The sequence below is a fragment of the Chenopodium album genome, chromosome 7 (assembly GCF_948465745.1).
Source record: "Chenopodium album chromosome 7, dcCheAlbu1.1, whole genome shotgun sequence".
NCBI lineage: Eukaryota > Viridiplantae > Streptophyta > Magnoliopsida > Caryophyllales > Amaranthaceae > Chenopodium > Chenopodium album.
Window position 1 is genome coordinate 57,044,351 of NC_137840.1, and position 21,614 is coordinate 57,065,964.

General features: G+C 36.2%; 1 long non-coding RNA gene across 1 annotated transcript; it reads right to left on the reverse strand.

Moving 5' to 3' along the window:
• Nucleotides 1-331: 331 nt before the first annotated feature.
• Nucleotides 332-2,171, reverse strand: LOC145637962 (uncharacterized). The gene is made up of 2 exons (XR_014114563.1): nucleotides 2,104-2,171; nucleotides 332-574 (listed from the first exon to the last, which is right to left on the reverse strand). It is a non-coding gene; the product is annotated as an uncharacterized LOC145637962 (long non-coding RNA).
• Nucleotides 2,172-21,614: the final 19,443 nt, after the last annotated feature.

The following is a 21,614-nucleotide window of genomic DNA, read 5'->3' on the forward strand; positions in this document are numbered from 1 at the left end:
AAATCAGAAAAAATGCTCATCATACAACGTTGAAAGGTAGCGGGTGCATTACATAAACCAAAGGGCATTCTACGATATGCAAAAGTGCCATAAGGGCATGTAAAAGTAGTCTTTTCCTGATCTTCAGGGTGAATCGGAATTTGGAAAAATCCCGAATACCCATCCAAATAGCAAAAGAATTTATGATTGGCTAACCTCTCAAGCATTTGATGTAACACCCCAATAATTCTCCCTTTTCCAAACCACTTACTTTAAATAAAAATAGAGGAGAACCATTGGCATGTTACCGCCACGTGTTAAAACGTTAAGGCTTTATCAAAGTATTGCAGCGGAAATCCAACTTAAATATTAAAATAATATAATTTAGAAAACCAATAAGTCAAAGCTTACAAATTGGAACCATAAAGGCCCTTATTAAAACCAAACCAATATTCCAAAATCCCAAAACATAATTAAAATAGTAAAACATAAATAAGTTCAACACAAAGAACGAATACTCTCAATCACACCAATCCCTTGACAATGCGTATGTCAAATCCCCGAACTTCACATCATCAAGCTAACCTGTGCAATACTGTTCCCCAATAATACAAATGTAATAATTGGATCATCACAGGGTCATTGAAAGGCGAAGGCCATGACCAAAAGAAAACACACAAAAGCACGCAATCAGCAAAGCTGAGTACATACAAGCTACAACGTACCAAGCCTAGCATGCTTAACTAATTAAAGTAAATAAACATACAACATAAATTCATTAATCAAGACTCCACACTTAAACAATTCAATCGACTCAACATACTTGCTAATCAATTCCAAACACTTGACTCTTTATATTTAATTTAATTAATTTAGTTGGAGTAAGCAATAGACGAGGTTGTCCAATCCACCAAATCATTTTGGTCCCAAATGACCATTTAGAATAAAAGTTTAGCGCGATGCAAGAATGGGCGCGACTCCATTATCACAAAGTTAGTCTAGGATAATCAACATTACTAGCTCAATTAAATAATGTAGTTCAAAACTACATAACACATTGTACTCTGAAAATAACCTTTATCAACTCAACCTCGAATAATAATAATACCATTCTTTACTCAACTCTGTATCCCATAAGTGTGCCATGCTCGTTGTCCTATACCTAGCCTTGGACATGGGTAATTCGAATAAAACCAACAAGTATAAAAACTTGAATACTCCCAATAACTAGAAAACACCTTGAACCAGACCACATACGGGTCAATTCCCACTGTAGGGGACCATAGAAAAATAAATAATAAAGATTGTACCTCATTCTTAACTCATAATCATTATCTCATTACCAACATGCCAAGGACTAAGGTCTATAACGCCGAGCCTCAAACCCATAACAAAATAAATAATTCTCAACCTTTTGATCTCACACATTGATCAAATAACCATTCACAAATTAATTTATAATATCTCAATATTGGCACATGTTCCCAAATAACATAACAATTCGATTCATAATATCTCAACTCTTAAAACACATACTAATAACCCAAATATAATCATATCTCAACCCAAAAATAATACTCTGCATTAATAATCCTAAAACCTCACGAACAATACTCCCTATAGCAATAACATTAAAAAAAAAAAAAAAAAAAAACCCCAGAAATATAACACAATCATTCAATATAACAATAGTAGCAAGACAATTAAATCAGATCATATCATAAAATTATATACGTCAATCATATATACATACACTCAAGCATATGAATATCCAATTATACAATAATAATATAAGGTAATAATTAATAAATTCATTCCATTTAAACCATTAAATTCCAATCCTTTACTAATCCAAATGTGGTTAACAAACCAATCCAATAAAATTATGCTTGTATCAACATCCCATACAAACAATTAATCCAATATAATTTAACATGTTTGCATCCATAATTCCATACAAACATAATCAATTCACCAAAACATGTCTCATAAACATAAGCACATGAATTAATTAAATGTATAACCAAACAATTTTCATCCAAGTGTTCTCTAATCATGAAACTAAGTTTTTTTCTTTGGTACCTAAACATGATACTATTTACAACGAAGTATACATGTACGTACCTCGTATAAACAATCCTTTGTGCCACTTTTAATCACTTAAAAGTCTCCTAAGAAATAATCACTTCCTCGAAAACAAGCAACAATAATAAATTAATACTTAACCAAATTTCCAGCAATATAATTTAGATTAAAACTCCTTAAAACTTCATTAAAAACATGTTTTTATGGTTAATTATGCATTAGAAATACAATAGGAACAAAAGCCCCAATTTAATTAGTCATAAGAACCCTAAAATCCCAATTTAAATAAATTGAAACCCTAGGTTTTAAAATTATAAAATCTGAAAATTATAACAACAATTATAATCTGAAATTATTAGTTTAAAACATAAAAACATGATTTTGATACTAAAAATATAAACTTTATACTATAAAATCAAAACCCAAAACTAATTATAAACATTAAGCATAAAAAAAAACTTCGTTAAAATCAAAAACTGCCCGAAAATCATATTTAGAGGCTGAATTTGGCCACGAGAGGGTGGTTTTGTCATTGTTTCCACATGGAAAACACTACTTTTTTGTCAAAATCGGATGAGTTCAGAACCTGATCGGGATTAAAACGGGATTAATATTAACGAACCAAAATCTAAACATTAAAACACGAATTTACATGTTCAAAATAATCTGGAATTAAGTTAAACTAATTAGTAGTATAATCACCAAAATTTCAAAACACCATTACTATAAAAGCCCTAAATCGATTGTTCATAAAAACCCTAAAATCATGATTTTCAATGATTAAAAACCCTAGGTTATTAAATTAACAAAATCTGAAAATTATAACATTTATAAAATCTGAAATTATAAAGTTTAATCATCAAAATACAATTTGATACCAATTAAATTAATTTCAAACAATAAAATCAAAATTCATAATCAATAATTATAATTACACAAATTAATAAAACAAAGGAGAAAGACAATAAGACTAACCTTTTGTGTGGGGAAAATTTTGGGATGTATGGGGTATTTATAGGAGAGAGGGTAGTAGGGTAAGTAGGGATATTGGGCCTCATTAAATTAATGGGTCAATTAAGAAAGTAAACTGGGTTTGGTTTGTTTGTTGGACATAAATTATAGAAGGAAGGTTCATAAAAAGTTCTTTGTAATAAAATCGTTTATCAACCCCAAAAATAATTTGAAACTTTTGAAATTAAATTCCGGAAAAATACAAATAAATATTATAAATAATATATAATTTCATTTATAATATATTTAAAAAATATGGGGGATTACATTTGATCTATAAAGGGAAGAGGGAAGTGGTCCTTTTTAGTGGCGATATTTAATCTACGATAATCAATGCACATACGCCACCCTGTTACAGTTCTAGTGGGAATTAATTCATTTTTTTCATTGGTTATCACAGTCATCCCACCTTTCTTCGGCACTACCTGCACAGGACTTACCCATTTGGAGTCAGAAATAGGATAGATAATACCTGCATCAAGTAATTTCATAACCTCCTTCTTGACTACTTCCTGCATGTTGGGATTTAATCTTCGTTGGGGTTGAATGCAGGGCTTGTAATTGTCCTCTAGATGTATCATGTGCATACAAAAGTCAGGGCTAATACCCTTGAGATCATCAATACTGTACCCAATAACTTTCTTATGGGTTTTGAGAACCCCTAGAAGTTGGGAAGTTTGTAGGTCAGTAAGTGCAGTACTGATGATCACGGGGTGTAGTTCCTGTTCATCAAGAAAAATATATTTTAAATGAGAAGGGAGAGGTTTTAGCTCAGGTTTCTTGACCTCTACAGGTTTTGATTCCTGAACTAAATTTACTACCTTCAATGTTTCCTCGGGGCTTAACCCTTTTAAGGAAATAGCCTTTACAATATCTTGTACCTCATTACCCCAAACGCTTGCATTGTCTATAAATAAATTCCCGCAGAGAACTTCCTCTAGGGGATCCTTTGCAAGAACCTGTGGCAAGCTATCATCACAAATATTATCCATTATATCAATTACATCAATATAGCAACAATTTTCCTCTAGCATAGGCCCTTTCAAAACCTTCCCTAAATTAAAAGTAACATTGTCGTCACCTACAGAAAGGGTTAGTTTACCATTTTTAACATCAATAATCGCTCCTGCAGTATGGAGAAAAGGCCTACCTAATATAATGGGTATTTGTGTATCCTCTGCCATGTCTAAAACAACAAAATCAACAGGAATAAAAAATTTACCAACTCTGACAGGTACGTCCTCTAAAATACCTAAGGGGTATTTTACCGAACGATCTGCCATTTGCAAATTTATATTAGTAACTTTTAGTTCTCCCATATTAAGTCGCAGATAGACGATGGCATGACACTGACACTAGCACCCAAATCACACAGAGCTTTATCAATAAAAACATTCCCTATATGACAAGGGATAGAAAAACTACCGGGATCCTTTAATTTAGGAGGGGATTTGTTTTGCAATAAGGCGCTACACTCCTCTGTGAAAGCTACAATTTCTACTTCATTAAAGGCCCTTTTCCTAGTCAGAATGTCTTTCATAAATTTAGCATAAGCAGGAACTTGAGTGATTAAGTCAGTAAAAGGAACTGTTACCTGCAGGTTTTTCACAACCTCTAAAAACTTACCGAATTGTTTATCAAGCTTACTCTTCAGATGTCTATTAGGGAATGGAAGCTTGATAACTGGGCTCTGCACATCTCCTCCCTTATCCTACAATTTACCCTGCACATAAACATTAGTAGGGTTAGTATCTATTTGTAGCCCTGCAGGGCTAGTAGGATTAGCGTTTGGTATAGAGGAATCTAGATCAGGAACTGGTCTATCTTCCTTTGGCATAGGAGGTCCATCATAATGTGAACCACTCCTTAGAGTGATTGCATTGGCATGATCTGTAGGATGGATAGGTTGTGATGGTAGAGCTCCCTGCTGACGGGATTGTAGGGTAGATGAAAGTTGTGCAATTTGATTGTCCATGATTTTATTATGGGCTAGGATAGAATCAATTTGTGCATCTCTACTCTCCATATGCTTTTGCATATTGGTAAGCATTGCTCTAATTTCTGTCATGGCAGGGTCGGAAGATGATGAAGGTGATGCTTGGCTTTTCTGGCCGGAATTAGGATGATAATATTTTTGCTGTGGTGGGGTTTGCTGTTGTGATTGCTGTGGAGGTGGAGGATTTTGTACATTGGTGCTCCGGTATGAAAGATATGGATGATTTTTATAACCGGCATTGTAAGAATTGGAATAGGGGTTATTCTGCCTATAGGTTTGAAAGGCATTAACTTGTTCCAGAGAGCTCCTACAATCTTGCTCCCAATGACCTACAATTCCACAATTTTCACAAAAGCTTCATTGTTAGCAACAGCAGAAACATTAGCTACAGAGTTAGGAGCAACAGTAAGATTATCTAATTTTTGACAAATAGACGTTAATTGAGCTTGCAAAAAGGATACGGAATCGATATTATGTTTTCCTTTATTTGCAAACCCTCTAGGATTCCCATATTGGGAATTGTGTATTTCCATGTCTTCGATAACCTGTCCTGCATCGTCCACATTTAAATTCATGAACCTCCCACTAGCTGCAGAATCTAGCACTGATCTAGAAGAATTTCCAAGTCCATTATAGAATGCTTGGATCAATTGCCATTGTGCTAGATTGTGGTGGGGGCACTCTCTCTGTAGATCCTTGAACCTCTCCCAATCCTCATATAACGTTTCGTCGGCCTCTTGAGCGAAGTTCTTAATAGCACTCCTTAGCACCGCTGTTCTCTCTGCAGGATAGTATTTATTGTAGAAATTCAAAGCAAGAGTTTCCCAGTCAGTAATACCAAGTGCAGTTCTATTCAAACCATTAAACCATAATTTAGCTTTCCCACATAATGAAAAAGGAAAAAGAATCTCCCTGATTTGGTCTTGCGTGACCCCGGCTTGTCTAATGGTGTTACAATATTGGCCGAAATCTGTGATGTGAAGATTAGGATCTTCACCCTTAGCTCCACTGAATTGCTTCCTCTCTATCATAGTGATAAATTGGGGCTTGATTTCGAATTGAACTCCATCTAGCGCCGGAGTAGGAGTGAGGTGCGGGAAATCTGTGAGCTTCGGCTGCGAGTAGTCACTGAGTTTCTTCTAGGTCGTCATCTCTGATTCTGAATCTGAAGGAATATCTGTAACACTAGAATCAGAGGGAGGATCTCTTCGACTGTTGTCCTCCTCAGAACCTGCCAGAATTTGTCTATAGAGTTTCCTTTGCCTATGAAAAGAGCACTCGATCTCAGGGTCGAATGGGATGTAACCTGATCTGGAACACCTGGGCATAAACAAATAACTAAAAGACAAATATGAGAATTGCCTCAAAGAACTAACGTTCTCTTAGACAAAAGGGGATAATCTAGACTATAAAAAAAAATAATCAGAAAACAAAAATAAAATCGTTTCCCCGGCAACGGTGCCAAATTTTGACAGGGTAAAGTCGTATCCCCTAATAAAAAATAAATACCTAAGTCCTCTAACTAAAGTAGATAGGGAAGTAGGGTCGAACTCCACAGGGAAACAAGTTTTTTTACTCCTAATTATTTATTATAATCTAAATTATCTAAGTAACCAATATTTTTGGGAATAAATTCTATACTACGAAGAATAAGTTTAGGGAGAAAAGAAACAATAATAAGGAAGCCTAGAGTCACAAGTTCACCATTAATTAATATTCCGGGATAAAACAAAGTAATTAATAATTAACATTGCACAAATAACATGGTTAAAAGGCTCTCGCAATTTATTAATCAACATAGATCTAACAGGCTCTCGCAATTTACTAGATCTAAGTTCCTATTGAAAATAGCCTTTAATATTAAATTAACTTCTGCTCGATTCATCAATTCAATATTGCTAAACATTCACAATTAAATTACATCTGCTCGATTCATAATCTAATTGCAAAGAATTAAAACAATTCAATAAGAAATTATCATGCAATATCAATAATCAACAATAACAAATTATCCCTTCATATTAATTATGGATCCCCATAAACCCTAGAATGAAACTACTCACGCATCATCATAACTAAACTAATCAAATTAATAAAACAAAGCATAATCAAAGAAGTAAGTAAAATAGCTGAAATTAAAAGGGAAAAAATTGTTACCAAAAGAAAACTGGATTAATGGAAGTAATTAAGAACAAAAGTTGAGAGAGAATTTAAGAGAGAGAAAACATTCTAAGTAGAGAGAGAAAGTCTAAGAAGGAAGGTAATAAAAAATTACGTACAAATCTCGTACTTAAACGTTCCCTAAAACGAAAATTAAAACTAACTAATCAGGTCTTGAGAAAACACGCGCCCGATCGGGCGAAGGGCCGCCCGATCGGGCCCGCCTTTTTCCTTGCGCTCCTTCTCAGCAGCATCGCCCGATCGTGCTAGACGCTCACACGATCGGTCGCGCTATAGGCCACGCACAGCACCAAGCATGCCGCGCCCGATCGTGCTAGACCTTTCCCGATTGGGCCCTTGCTTCACTTCGAGGCTCGGACTTCGATTGGGCTCGATTTCTCAGCCCAATCCGGATTTCCTCTTCGGGTCTTGAATATTCGGTCCAAATACCTCGGAATCCCAATTACCGAGCCCTTAATCACCGGCTCGATGACTCTAACCGGCCTTGGGCTTCAAAGATGGTCGTGCTCTTCTAATTCCCGTAGTCGCTCCATGAAAAAACCCGAGAAAATGCTCCAAAGGCGCAATTTCCTACAAAACTCAACAAAGACTACAAAAACACTAGAAAACACAAATTAGTAATAAAAGTGGCTCGAAAGAGCCAAAAACACTACTAATTATGACCAAGGGACGGGGGTAAATTACTATATTAAATGGACATATCAGACTCTGTCGCCGAACGCTATGATAGGGTCTTCCCTATTCTGCTGCACCTGTATTTATTTTTTACTATAGAACTTTTCCAATCTCTTTAATTATCTTAGGGTTGACCTAAGGTTTAACGTCGCTTGACTCAAGGCATAAACTTGACTCGATATGATTGACTGACTCGAGGTTGACTCGACTTGAAGTGTAATGACACATGTGTGCATAGTGTTGATTCAACATGACTCAATGTGAACATGACTCGTGTGTGCATTGTAATGTGATCGTGCGACTCGAAAATGCTAAAAAGCAAAAATTTTCCATCATTTTTGTGGAGGGTACCGACTTTCTCCCGAAAAAAGAAAGTCGCGAAAAGAAAGAAGTTTTTGAAGGTGCATGTTGAATGAGCTTAGTCAAATGTTGTTTGCTATCTCTTAAGGAGCAAGGATTAACTCATCCTAGGCTATCTCAATGGTTGACTCAATGATGAAAGTATTTGGGTAACTTAGGCACGGAGGCTAAGCACTTCATACTTCGTGATGCAATGAAAATTATGATTGATGAGTGATGTTGATATGACAAGGCATGCTTCAACGTTATGTTAAGATTTCATGACAAAGGGTTCCTAAGGGAAGTGTATTTGGTCATGTATGTGTGATGTGTGTGATAGTGACACTAAAGTTAGGCCGCAAGAGCTAACTGTGTGGAAAGAATATTATTTTTTAAAAGAGTCAAATGGTGGTGACTCTTAGGCTAGGTAAGCTAATGATGTAGGGATCAAGCCCCCAAGTCTAGCTCTAAGTGAAAAGGGATGAGCATAGGAGATCCCTTGATATGATCATGGTGTAAGTGTGTGAATGTGAATATGAATGCATGTTTATTACGGCCGCACCTCGATGTGAGGTTGCCTACGTATCCGTTAGGAATCAGGCCGAACGTAGATCTAGCCGAACCTCGCACAAGAGTGTATACCTCAAAAAGGTCTTTTAAGGGTTGTAACGTGGTTAGGCTAAAGGTTATAGAAGAAGGGGATAAAGGCTCAAGACCCTAGATAAGCCCCCAAGGTGTGTAACCTTGCTTTTGAATCTTTGTATTTTTATGCTTGAGTTTCTACTCTTTTTTAGCTCTCTTTCTTTTGGTTTAGCATCTATTTTATTTTTATAAGTGTGGGCAATCCCGATAATGCGGTCTATCACTCACTTGGCATTCATGTTTCTCAGGCACGGTACCGAGCACTCGATAAGAGACGCAATCTGAGACGTGTTCATATCAAAGACATGTTCATGTCAATGACATTGGAACACTTGCCCTTTTGTACACTTTTATTTATTTTTTGCTTTTGCTTATTTTTTCTATTTTAATTTTTTGAATTTGCTCAATCCTTCTTTGGAATTGCATAAGTTACACACCATCCCATCCCAAGGTTAGGTAGATGTAGGTTGAAAAAAGAAAGGTCTATCGTTAGACGAGGCTTAAAGTGGTTTATGAAGAAAGGATTATATATTAGAAAGGTGAAAGGAGATATGTTGTGGCTACAAGGGGTGCCTCAAATCATTGGTATACCTTGTGCTTAATTCAACATGGATTTTTTTTATTTTTATTTTTTATTTTTTTTAATGCAATGAAATGAAATGATCATATATAAGGAAATAAATGCTCATTTTATTAAAGAAAATATATAATGATCCTAAAAAATAAATCTAAGGAGAATAAAAAGGTGCCTATGCTAGACTTATTGGGGAAAGGGGAAATAAAAAAGAAATAGAAAAAAGAGGTCACGAAATCTTGTCGTTGAATCTCGCCTCTTGTCTTGTATTGTTTGATTTATCATCACTCGCTTTTCTTGTAAACTGGAGGAATGGGGAGCTTGTTATTATCAATCAAATGTTGGATAGCTTCCTTTAGCTTCCAACAGCTCTCGGTAGCATGACCCCTACCTTGATGGTACTTGCAGTTTTCGTTTGGATTCCAACTAGGCAATATTTTCTTAAGTACGGGATCTTGAATAGGTCCAATGGGAGTAATGATTCCCTTGGCATGGAGTCGATCGAAAGCATCATCGTAGCTAATTCCAATAGGGGTAAATTCCCTTTTTGGTTGCTTTCGATTACCCATGGCTAGGATCTCACTAAGGTCGAAAGTACCAACACTATTACTAGAGTAGGTGTTTTCGGAAGAAGAAGGAGAGTCGTTCTTCTTTCCTTTACAGCCACTGTTACTATTGTTACTAATCTTGGCCTTCTTGTCGCGCGGAGGAACATGAAGGAGATTTGAATCAATGAAGTCTTGAACACGATCCTTGAGGGCAAGACATACTTAGGTGGTGTGACCACGACCTCTATGGTATCGACAATAGGAATTTGGATCCCAATTGGGGAAATGTTTTTCAGGTGGAGGATCTTGACCTTGATCGTGAAGACAGTCAGAAGCTTCATTGTAAGTCATTCCTATTGGTATGTATTCTTTAATGGTCCGTTTTGCCTGTGGCGTAGGAGCATTGAGTTCTTCATTAAACCCTTGGCGAGAATTTTGTTCGATGGTCATTACCCGATTTGCTAATCCTTCTACCACATTCAAGAGCATGGCAATGACATCTTGCAGTTTTTGAATGTCCTCTATTAGACTTGACGAGTCTTCTTTGGTATTATCTAAGAAAAGACTTTCATCCTCCTCAATTATGGCCACTTCATCGAGAGAGGTCATATAAGCTGTCTCGATCATGGGCTCTCCTACAGGTGTGATAAGAAGTGATGGATCGAAGGATGTTTGACTTTCTTAGATGGCTAGAATCTCATAAGTTTCATTGTTATCGATCAGATCTTGAATAGCTTCTTTGAGTTTCCAACACTCCTCAGTGTCGTGACCCTTTCCTTGGTGATATTTGCAGTGCTTATTAGGGTCCCACTTAGGTGGCCTGGCTTCTAAAAATTGGATCTTTGATGGGCCCTATGGGCATGACTAGTCCTTTGTAATGTAGCTTCTCGAAAGTTGTTTTATAACTCATACCAAGTGGAGTGAACACTCTTTTTGGTCTTTAGATTCGTGATTTAGAGGCGTTCGTAGCATGTACCTCATTAATGGGTGAGGAAGAAGAAGGATGGTCGTTCTTCTTTCCTCTCGCACCATTATTTTTCAGAAGGTCATCTTCAATGTCAATGCCTATATTATAGACAGCCTTGAAAGTATTTAAATTGTGTTGATACTTTAAGTGCCTTGAATACTTCCCTTGGAGATTCTTGATAAACATCCTCACAGATTCCTTTTCAGTGGGAGCCTTGACCATATTAGCAGAAGTTTCCCTCCATTTGTTGAAGAAAGAAGTGAACCCTTCGTTTTCTTTTTGTTTTAACATCTCAAGTTTTCTGTGGTCTGTTTCGTCTTGGATGTTGCACTTATATCTATCTATGAAAGCGTTTGTTATCGACTCCGAGGTCTTTTCTTGCTCGAGAGAAAAGAACCATTGTTGACAAACGGTTTAGAGAGATAGTGGGAACAGATAGGGGAAAACCTTCTTATCGATACCCTTAATACTCATTATAGTTTCGAAAGCTCTTAGATGGAAGTAAGGGTTATCTGTTGCCTTGAATTTAGGGATGTCAGTGGCGTTGAACTTACGAGGAAGAAGTTCCTTGTCCAGTGAGACCCCTTGTGAACTCATGCCCTGAAATTTATAGTCACTAGATAGCTTTCTCAAGCTTTCTTGCATAAGGTTCATCTGTTGTTGCTTCACGGGATCATTGATCTTGAGTGTGAGGAGCTTCAGTGTTTCAGTCATGGTAACCAATTGGTTCCTAAGTTCATTGACTTCTTCTTGAGTTGCCATTATCTTTTTAGCCTTCCTCTTTTGACGAATCGGTTTATCGAAAAGTGAAACTTGAATAAAGAGGTTGTCCTTGATTAATCGCCCTTCTCTCCTCGACCAAGTACTGTGGAAAAGGAATTTGGGGATATTCATTGTTAATTATTTGACTTCAAACTCTATTAAATATGAAATGGATGGAGGAAGTGAAGAAAGATTGGAATAGAATATGAAAGAAAAATAATGTAGATGGAGGGATATGAAGAATTAGGAATAGGATGTACCCCCAACTCAAATGACGGAAAAGACCGACTCATGCATGAACCTAAGACATGGTCATGGTGATGTGTACTCAAAGTGTGTGCTAAGACTAGTGAGTGTAGGTGACATGTTAAGACTCGTGTCATGACCATGTGGCTAGACCATGTGACTAGACTCACTTAATGACTTGACCAAGTACTATTGACAGTAGATTTTAACCGAATTAATTAGAAAACTGGTTAATTAGACACTAGGTGAGGACTCAATCAATAATCCGAACTGTCGGCCAAACGACAAGACTGGCGTCACACTGTGTAGCTTGGCGCCAGACGACAGAGCTGTCGCCAGGCGCCACACCCCACAGGGTGGCGCTACAGCTCAGACTTTGGCGCCAATATTGGAGCTTCAATCTGGGATTGTTTTCGGTGTTATTAATCAACTAGGGTATGCCTAAAGTCGTACTAGGTCAATTTCGATTAAAGTATTAGACTTTATTTACTCAAATTAATTAATTAATTAGGCAAAGTTCTGTAAGTCATTAATTTATTTAATCTCAACACAAGTCAAACAAACGGTTAAGAGAAACAAAGAATATATGCACAACAAATAATGCACAATTAGTCAAGTAGGCACAATATGATGCAATGCGTTCGCAACCTAACCATGGCTCTAGTTCTCTAAAGTTCGGGATATGGTTTAGTCAATAGAGGGTCCATGGTTAATTGTCCGGATGCACCGCGCAGAATCCTAACCGTGAAGGGTTGGCGCGAGTTGATGGGACACCGCAAGCTTTAGAAAACAAACTTGCTTCCATGGTTTGGTGAATTCAACATCTCGGATGTACCCTTTGTTGCACAGAGCGTTCAATCAGGTAGATGGAGCATGAATTCCCAGAGGGTTATGTCCATATGTAGAACACATATAGCTTTTAGAAAAGTGAGAATAAATTCAATCAGGAAGTAGGATCGAGCAAACAATACGAAAAACCAGTCGAAATTAGAACGCATATTTCTGGCTCGGTATTGGGGGAAATTGGCGCCAGCAATCAGAGACTGGCGCCAATTTTTTAACTGTAGCGCCTGGCGCCAATGCTGGCATCTGGCGCTACGGCTAAAAGTCTGGCACCAAGCTCTGGCCCCTGGCGCTACTTCCCACATGCCTCAGCAGCTTTCTGTGCTCGATAAAATTTTCCAGTTTCGCGCGGTGTTATTTTGGTCCTAGTTGTGAAAGATATTTCTCAAATTTCCTACGTGTAAAATCCTATGTTTTTAACTCATTACGGATGGTCTTTCCAATGAGATCTTTTTTATGCATATGACAATAATGTTAATCAAAATTACGCACATGAAATACTTAGAACGTTTCGAGTCTCCTCCACTCATTCTAAATCATTGCCGAAACAAATTCAGGAATTAAAATAGAAATCCTCCCCAGTGGAGTCGCCAAAAAACTGTGGGGAATAATTCCAAGCGTTAACCCCTCGCTTGAACCCCACTGTGGTCATACACTAAAGTACGGTGGCGTCCAAAAGGGAAGAAGATAGAGCAAAAGAGTCGCCAACAAGTTTTGGGAACTTGTAAACCGTTCACGAGGTGAAGGTTACACCCCTTAAGGTCTTGAACCAAATAAGGGTTCGGGGATGATGGTACAAATCCAACCTAAAAGAGATTGAACCTGCCCTAATAATAGGCCTCTACTTTATTCTGATCATATTCATGTGCGCTTTCTAACTAACATGCAATCAATAGGATTAACCCAAAACCTGTTTATCTATGTTGGTTGAATATTAATGCACAAACAAACTATTATTGGCAATCACTTGATTATAATCATAATTAACCCTAAACAAGATTATTAATTATCTTATTAAGCGTGATTACAAGTATAGATTCCCTTTAAACATGCATAAAAAGCGTGATCAAGCAATAACAATAAATAATAAACATCAAACAACATAATAATAAATAATTATAACTATCATAATTAAAAATAATCATCATTATAAAAATCATACTAATAATCATCAAAAATCATGATCATAAAATTATAACAATAAAATAATCATCATCAAAATAATAATGATAACAATAATCATCATAATAATAATTATAATAATCAAAATAATAATTATAATTATATTCATGTTAAAACATAATAATAATAGCAAGATCCTAGGCATGATACTAACAAGATTAATAACAAACCCTAGCATGTCACTAAGCATTAAAAATCAAATCTTTAGCCCTAACATGATACTAACAATCATAAATATTAGGATGAACATAAAAGGCATCGTACTAATCATATTTGATATTAAAATTACCCTAGACATGATACTAAGAATATCATAATAACAATTTAAACATGATTCCTACATCATAATATCAATAAAAACCATTAAAGTACTTACTTTGATGCCTCGTACCTCTTCCTAATAACAAAATACACACGTTAGTAACTTCAAGGAAAAATAATAATCAAACAATTAAATTAAATAATTGAAAGAGAGATTTGGGACCAAACCCTCAGAAATTAAACCTTTCACGTCTAGGGCGAAGGCAACTTCGAATATGGCTAGGTGTTTCTAGATCTTGTGAATGCGGAATTTTGTATGTAAAAGCAAGGTTTAGAAAAGAGAGAGAGAGAAAGATGAATGATTAAAGAGAATTGATGATTGCGAATGAAAGCTGGTGGTAGGTGAATATAATTGAAAAGCTAGTTGTTGATGAGAATTCGTGAATGAAAACGGAGTTTTTACGACATTATTTATAGAAAAAATCAACCAAAAAGATAAAATTAACAAAACAGAGTCTGGCGCCAGCAAAACGAGATTGGCGCCATGAATTGGCCATTGGCGCCAGGCGCCAACGCTGGCGCCAGGCGCCAATGCCTGGCGTTAGGCGCCAATCCTGTTTTGGACGCGTTTTCTAAAATCAGATAATTTTTTCCGTACAGGAGGATAAAATCGTATCTTTCCTCAAAAATGTTCTTTGATTTTAATTAAAACTCTGAAAAGTCAACAAAAGTCAATTTATCAATGCTAATTGAATTAGGAATGAAAAGAACCTTCTAGAAGAATCTAGAAGACTAAAACCATTCCTAATTGCATTAGGAATGATAAATCATATTAGGCCCTCCTCTAGATCATTGGGCCGCATATAAGGCTCAAACCGGGCCCAGTTTAGTAAATTGGCCATAATTTCCTCAATATTCATCGGAATTGGGCTTATAATATATCGTTGGAAAGATCTTGTCAAGATCCATCTATCTACACTATTATTGGACCCATATCATAGACCAACCAAACTGGATTGGCTGTTTTCTTAAAATAAGTTTTCAAAAACAGAGAGAAGAGAAAAGAAATTAAAACTATCCGCAACACTAAACTTTCCACACTTTAGCTTCATTCAATTATGATTCGACGCGAAAGGTACTCATCACTGGGTTTGGTTTTGGGGAGACACAAATCAGTGTCTACAGTATTGATTATAGAGAGTTGAATAATGTGACTGTAAAGAATAAGTACCCTCTACCTAGGATAGATGACTTGTTTGACCAACTGAAGAGGGCAAGCGTGTTTTCGAAGATTGATTTGAGGTCGGGGTACCATCAGTTGAAGGTTGCAGATAAAGATATTCCAAAAACAGCCTTCAGAACTCGGTATGGACATTACGAGTTTACGGTCATGCCTTTTGGGTTAACCAATGCACCAGCCATATTTATGGACTTGATGAACCGAGTGTTTCATGAGTATTTGGATAAGTTTGTAGTTGTGTTTATTGATGACATTTTGGTGTATTCAAAGAATGAGGAAGAACATGTTGAGCACTTGAGAACTACCCTTGAAACTCTTAGAAAGAACAAGTTGTATGCTAAGTTTTCCAAGTGTGAATTCTGGTTGGAGAAAGTTGCATTTTTGGGGCATTACATTTCGAAGGAGGGCGTATCCGTGGATCCTGCGAAGATCAAGGCGGTGAGTGAGTGGCCTACACCTAAGAATGTGACTGATGTTCGTAGTTTCTTGGGATTAGCTGGATATTATAGAAGGTTTGTCAAGGATTTTTCGAGGATAGCCAGACCCATGACTACTCTTATGAAGAAGCAGAGGAAGTTTGAGTGGAACGAGAGTTGTGAATCAGCTTTTCAAACCCTCAAAGAGCGATTGACCACTGCACCAGTGCTGGTATTACCTGATGGGATAGAAGCATTCGAAGTGTATAGTGATGCCTCGAAGCATGGTCTGGGATGTGTCCTACAGCATAATGGAAGGGTGATCGCATACGCATCGAGACAGCTGAAGAAACATGAAGTCAACTACCCTACCCATGACTTGGAGCTTGCAGCTGTTGTATTCGCTTTGAAGATTTGGAGGCACTACCTTTACGGTGTTTCTTGTAAGATCTTCACGGACCATAAAAGTCTAAAGTACATCTTTACCCAAGATCACTTGAACATGTGGCAACGTAGATGGCTGGAGTATCTTATAGACTACCATGTCCACATCCAGTATCACGAGGGGAAAGCGAATGTAGTTGCGGATGCCCTCAGCAGAAAGTTGAGTCATAATGTCAATGCTTTGATTGTGGCCAATGAGTTGTGTGAAGATATGAGGAGATTGAACCTTGAGGTTATTAACCAAGGAGAGTTAGAGGGATTACTGAGTGCTTTAACCATCCAACCTTCCATATTTAAGGAGATTAAAGAAAAGCAACTGGAGGATGAGTCGTTTCAGAAGATTAGGGATCATGTGACTAGTGGTGCAGAGACTGAGTTCAAGATTCATGAGGATGGGAGCTTGAGATATAAGGAGAGATGGTGTATACCACAGAAGTGTGAGGATATTAAAAGGAAAATCATGGAGGAGTGCCATAATACACCATATTCAGTTCACCCTGGGGGTGATAAATTGTATAAGGAGTTGAAGGAGTTCTATTGGTAGCCGAATATGAAGAGAGAAGTGGCTGAGTTTGTATCCAAGTGTCTGACGTGCCAGAAGGTGAAGATAGACCACAAAAGACCCATGGGAAAGGTACAACCATTAGAAATACCAGGTTGGAAGTGGGATTCCATATCCATGGACTGTGTGACAGGCTTACCAAAGACTCGTACTTGGAATGACACGATTTGGGTGATTGTAGACAGACTTACTAAGTCAGCGATGTTCATTCCTATCAAAGAGACCTGGAAAAAGAATCAGCTAGCAAGTGTCTATGTGAAGAATGTAGTTCGGTTGCACGGAGTTCCCAAGGACATAGTGTCAGATAGAGACTCTAGGTTTCTATCAAAGTTTTGGCAAAAAGTGCAAGAGAACCTTGGAACAGCATTGAAGATGAGTACTGCCTTTCACCCTGCAACTGATGGTTAGACTAAGAGAACAAACCAAACCATGGAGGATATGTTACGAGCTTGTGCTTTCGAATTCCAAGGGAATTGGGAGGATCACCTACCTTTGATCGAATTCTCCTACAATAACAGTTACCATGCAAGCATCAAGATGGCGCCATTTGAAGCATTGTATGGAAGGAAGTGCAGAAGCCCAGTTTGCTGGACTGATTACAGTGAACGGGTTACTTTGGGTTAGATTTCATTGAGGATATGGTGAGCAAGGTGAGACTAATCCAGTCGCGTATCAAGGCAGCACAAGATAGACAAAAGAGTTATGCCGACTTGAAGAGGAGAGATGATGAGTTTAGTGTTGGGGACAAAGTCTTTCTAAAGGTTTCTCCAACAAAAGGTGTGATGCGATTCGGCAAGAAAGGGAAGCTTAGTGCAAAATATGTGGGTCCGTATGAAATTCTCCAACGTTTGGGGAAAGTGGCTTACAAATTGGCCTTGCCAATGGAGTTCGAGAAAATGCATGATGTACTCCACATTTCCCAATTGAAAAAGTATGTGCCTAGTGAAACCCATGTTTTGTAACCGGAGACTATTCAACTAGATGAGTCTCTAACTTATGAAGAAAGACCAGTCAAGGTACTAGATCATAAGGTGCGTAGTACTAGAACCAAAGATGTGAAGATAGTAAAAGTCCTTTGGTCAAACCAGGAGTACGAAGAGGCTACTTGGGAGGCCGAAGAAGAGATGAAAAACAAATATCCCGAGTTGTTTGACGAGGTGAGTTACGAGGGCGTAACTCTTTTCTTTTGAGGGGGGAAGAATGCGATGTAATTTCGCGCTTTTACCTCGATTATACCATTTATTGCTTGATTTTGCACGTTTTTGCATGTTTTTGGTTATCATTATGCATTATTATTGCGTTTACATACAATAAAAGTATGTAAACTTTGGCCAAATATGAGTTCATTGAGTACAAAGTTCAGTTCGTTGAGTATGCATGTTGAGGATAAAACAATTTACAGCAATACAAAACACAAAATATTTGAATGGTTTTGGAGAAATTATGATTTTTGGGTTAAGTTTTGAGGGCGAAACTTCTTTTAAGAGGGGTAGATTGTAATCCCCCATGATTTTGTAATTATAATAGTTATATTTTTCATTAGTTATAAGATTATTTTACGATAATTGTATAATTTTATAAATATTTCGAAAATAATAAATTAGTTTTAAGCTATTTAGCCATTATTAACTATTGACAATAATCATTTTACCTATACAAACTAAGAGCCTAGTCCAAGTTACCTCAAAGCCCAACCTTACACCACATGTTTTTTTAAGCCTTGGTATATATTTGGGTCCAAACAAGTTATCCTAATTATATTTGGATTAGGATACCCTCAAACCCAATTCTTATTAATCATACCCACCTTATTTCCCTCACTCCTTCCTCCTCTCTCACGTACAACACACAAGAGAAAAAAAAAAAAAAAAACTGCTGCAAACCCCTAGCTGCCGCCCCTGCCGCCGCGCCACCGCCTGACCGCCACCCCCCTGACCGCCGCGCCGCACTGCAGCCAGTCGCCCAGCAGTTCGCCTTCCTCTCTTCTCCTTCCTCTTGTTTTCTCTTCCTTTATTTTCTTGTTATTTTGATTAAAGCTTCAATTTTTATTTGATTTCAATTATAAAATTATTGATTTAGGCTTTAATAGTGTGTATAAATTACAAAAGATTATAAATTTATGGGTTTTGTATGTCTAAATTATTAAATAAAATTTCAATTTATGTATTTTGTATATTTTAGGGTTTAAAGCATTGATTTTTCATGTTTTAGGGCTTGATAACGTGTTAATCAAAATATCTAATCATACTATGTTTAAATTACATTAAAGTATAATTATTTTAATCATATATAAATTTTCAGATTTATTAAAGTTTCAATTTTTATGAACAAGTAGTGTTAATTTCATGTTTTTATGCTTTTAAACCTATAAAAATAATTATTGTGAGTATTTTGTGATTGAAAAAGCTTTGAACTTTAAATTCTAACTTTAAAAATAATTCTCAGATTTCATACCTTTTATTTTGAAGCCTCTTATTGCATTGAATTGATAAATTCTTGGGTTTGTAACACACTAGCTTGCTATATAATGACTATTTCAAGTAATTATGCTTATGGGGTTATTTTATATACTTAAAACAAATTTCCAGATTTATTTACCCACTTTAAAGTTGCTGTAATTTGATATAAAACACTATATTTTCATAATTCTAACATATAAACTTAAAGTTGGGATGTTATATTACTAACTTTGATTATTGGGGACAATTTAAAGGCTTTATTTTGATGATTTAAGAGGTTTTAAAGTAGTTTAGTATTTCTGTAATTTTAATTGCTATATAATGATTTAAGAGGTTTTGGGGTGCCTTATGCACTCAAGGTGTTTATACACCGAGGTAGTAATGGAATAATTAATAAATGTTGTTTGTCACTAATAAATCAATAATCTAAATTGAGAATTTGCCATGTTTGATTGAATTGCTTTCGGGATGTTTGTATTGATATGTATATGAGTCATCACCAAGTCTAAACCTGTAAATCACGTAATTAAAGTGCAAGATGGATGAGCAATAAAACTCTGGAATGGTGCACATCTGGAGTAATGACAATCAGGGGTTGGGGTACATGGGGTATTAGCCGTGTACTTTTATCGAGGCCGTCTGATCTACGAGTCTCCTATTTCAAATATTATTTTTCTAAAACTAGGAGTTAGGTGAGATCTCATACTAACTACGGTCACGGAGTCGCGCCCGTGGTCGTTGGATGTTTATTGATGTTTTCGAAAGGAGGCATGGGATTTTTCTTTATTAATGTTCCAAATGGGACGTGGGTTGGACAACCTTGTCTATTGCTAAATCCAATGAAATAAATAAATGAGTCAGTTAATATTAATTAGTGAGGTCTTAATAAATTTAATAATCGAGTCATGAATTGAGTCTATATTTAATGATGCTTGTGCTTGATTATTAGTAGCATGTTAGGTATTTTCTTAATTTGATTTCGCAGCTTGTATGTACTCAGCTTTGCTGACTGCGTGCTTTTGTGTGTGTCTTTCTTTGGTCATGGCCTTCGCCTTTCAATGACCATGTGACGATCCAATTTTTACACTTGTAATATTGGGGAGCAGAATAACCACAGGTTCTTACACATGCAGCATTCATTAGGGTTGTAGGATCTTGAGTAGAGAGTTGGTTGTTTGCATTTTATTTCTTTTGCAAGTTGAATTTATTTTAATTCGATTTTATTTGACACTAATTCTATTGGGTTTGATTTATTTGAACATTGGATTTAATCACTTACTACTTTTATTGGGTTTTGAATAAGGGCCTTAATGGTTCCAACTTGTAACACTTATTTTGATTTAATTCTTTTGTTTTGAAGTTTATTTATAATTGTTTTGGTTTTCCGCTGCTAATTTCTGAGATAGCCTTAACGTTTGAACACATGGCGGTAGCACGCCAGTAATTCTCTTGAAATTGTTCAGGTTATATAAGTTTCTCACAGGTTTTAAGAGAGAATTATTGGGGTGTTACATTACATTTTTGCTTCCTCTGAATACTAGATTCACCTTCTACCATAATATCATAACTTCCCTTTGTTTTGACATCTTCTTTTAGCACCTCTAAATATGCAAATATGTCTTGAGAAATTTCCGCTATGTAAACTAACAAAACTAAATACCTTTTCAAGTACACTTTCCTGTGGATCAGGAATCCAAATCTTTGGTACAAAAGCATGAGATGATGAATAATTATACTTTTTAACCATTTGTGCACACGTATAAAAACATATTGTAATATTAACTTTTCAAAACTAGGTATATTCAAAATGTGTATATATAGCCTAAATAAACTTGCAGCTCAAGGAAAATAGTCCTATTGACAAACAAAAGGCAAAAAAGCAACATTTAAAGCAAAATGGTATACTAACCACATATACAATATCCAACAGTTTTTTTTTTTTTTGTTTTTTTGCAATTTACAATCATTAAATCTAATAAATTATTAAATTAGACACAAAATTAAATTGAATTGCTTCATTGATTGTAATGTCGAATATATAATAGCTACACTTCCTAAGAATAAAATCAAAAGATATGACAATATCCTAGAAATTTACTTAAATATAATAAATAATATTTGCCAAAATATAGTCTCACAAATTCCATTATACGATATCTTATTAGAATCATAAATAATAATAACAAAATAACACAAATATTA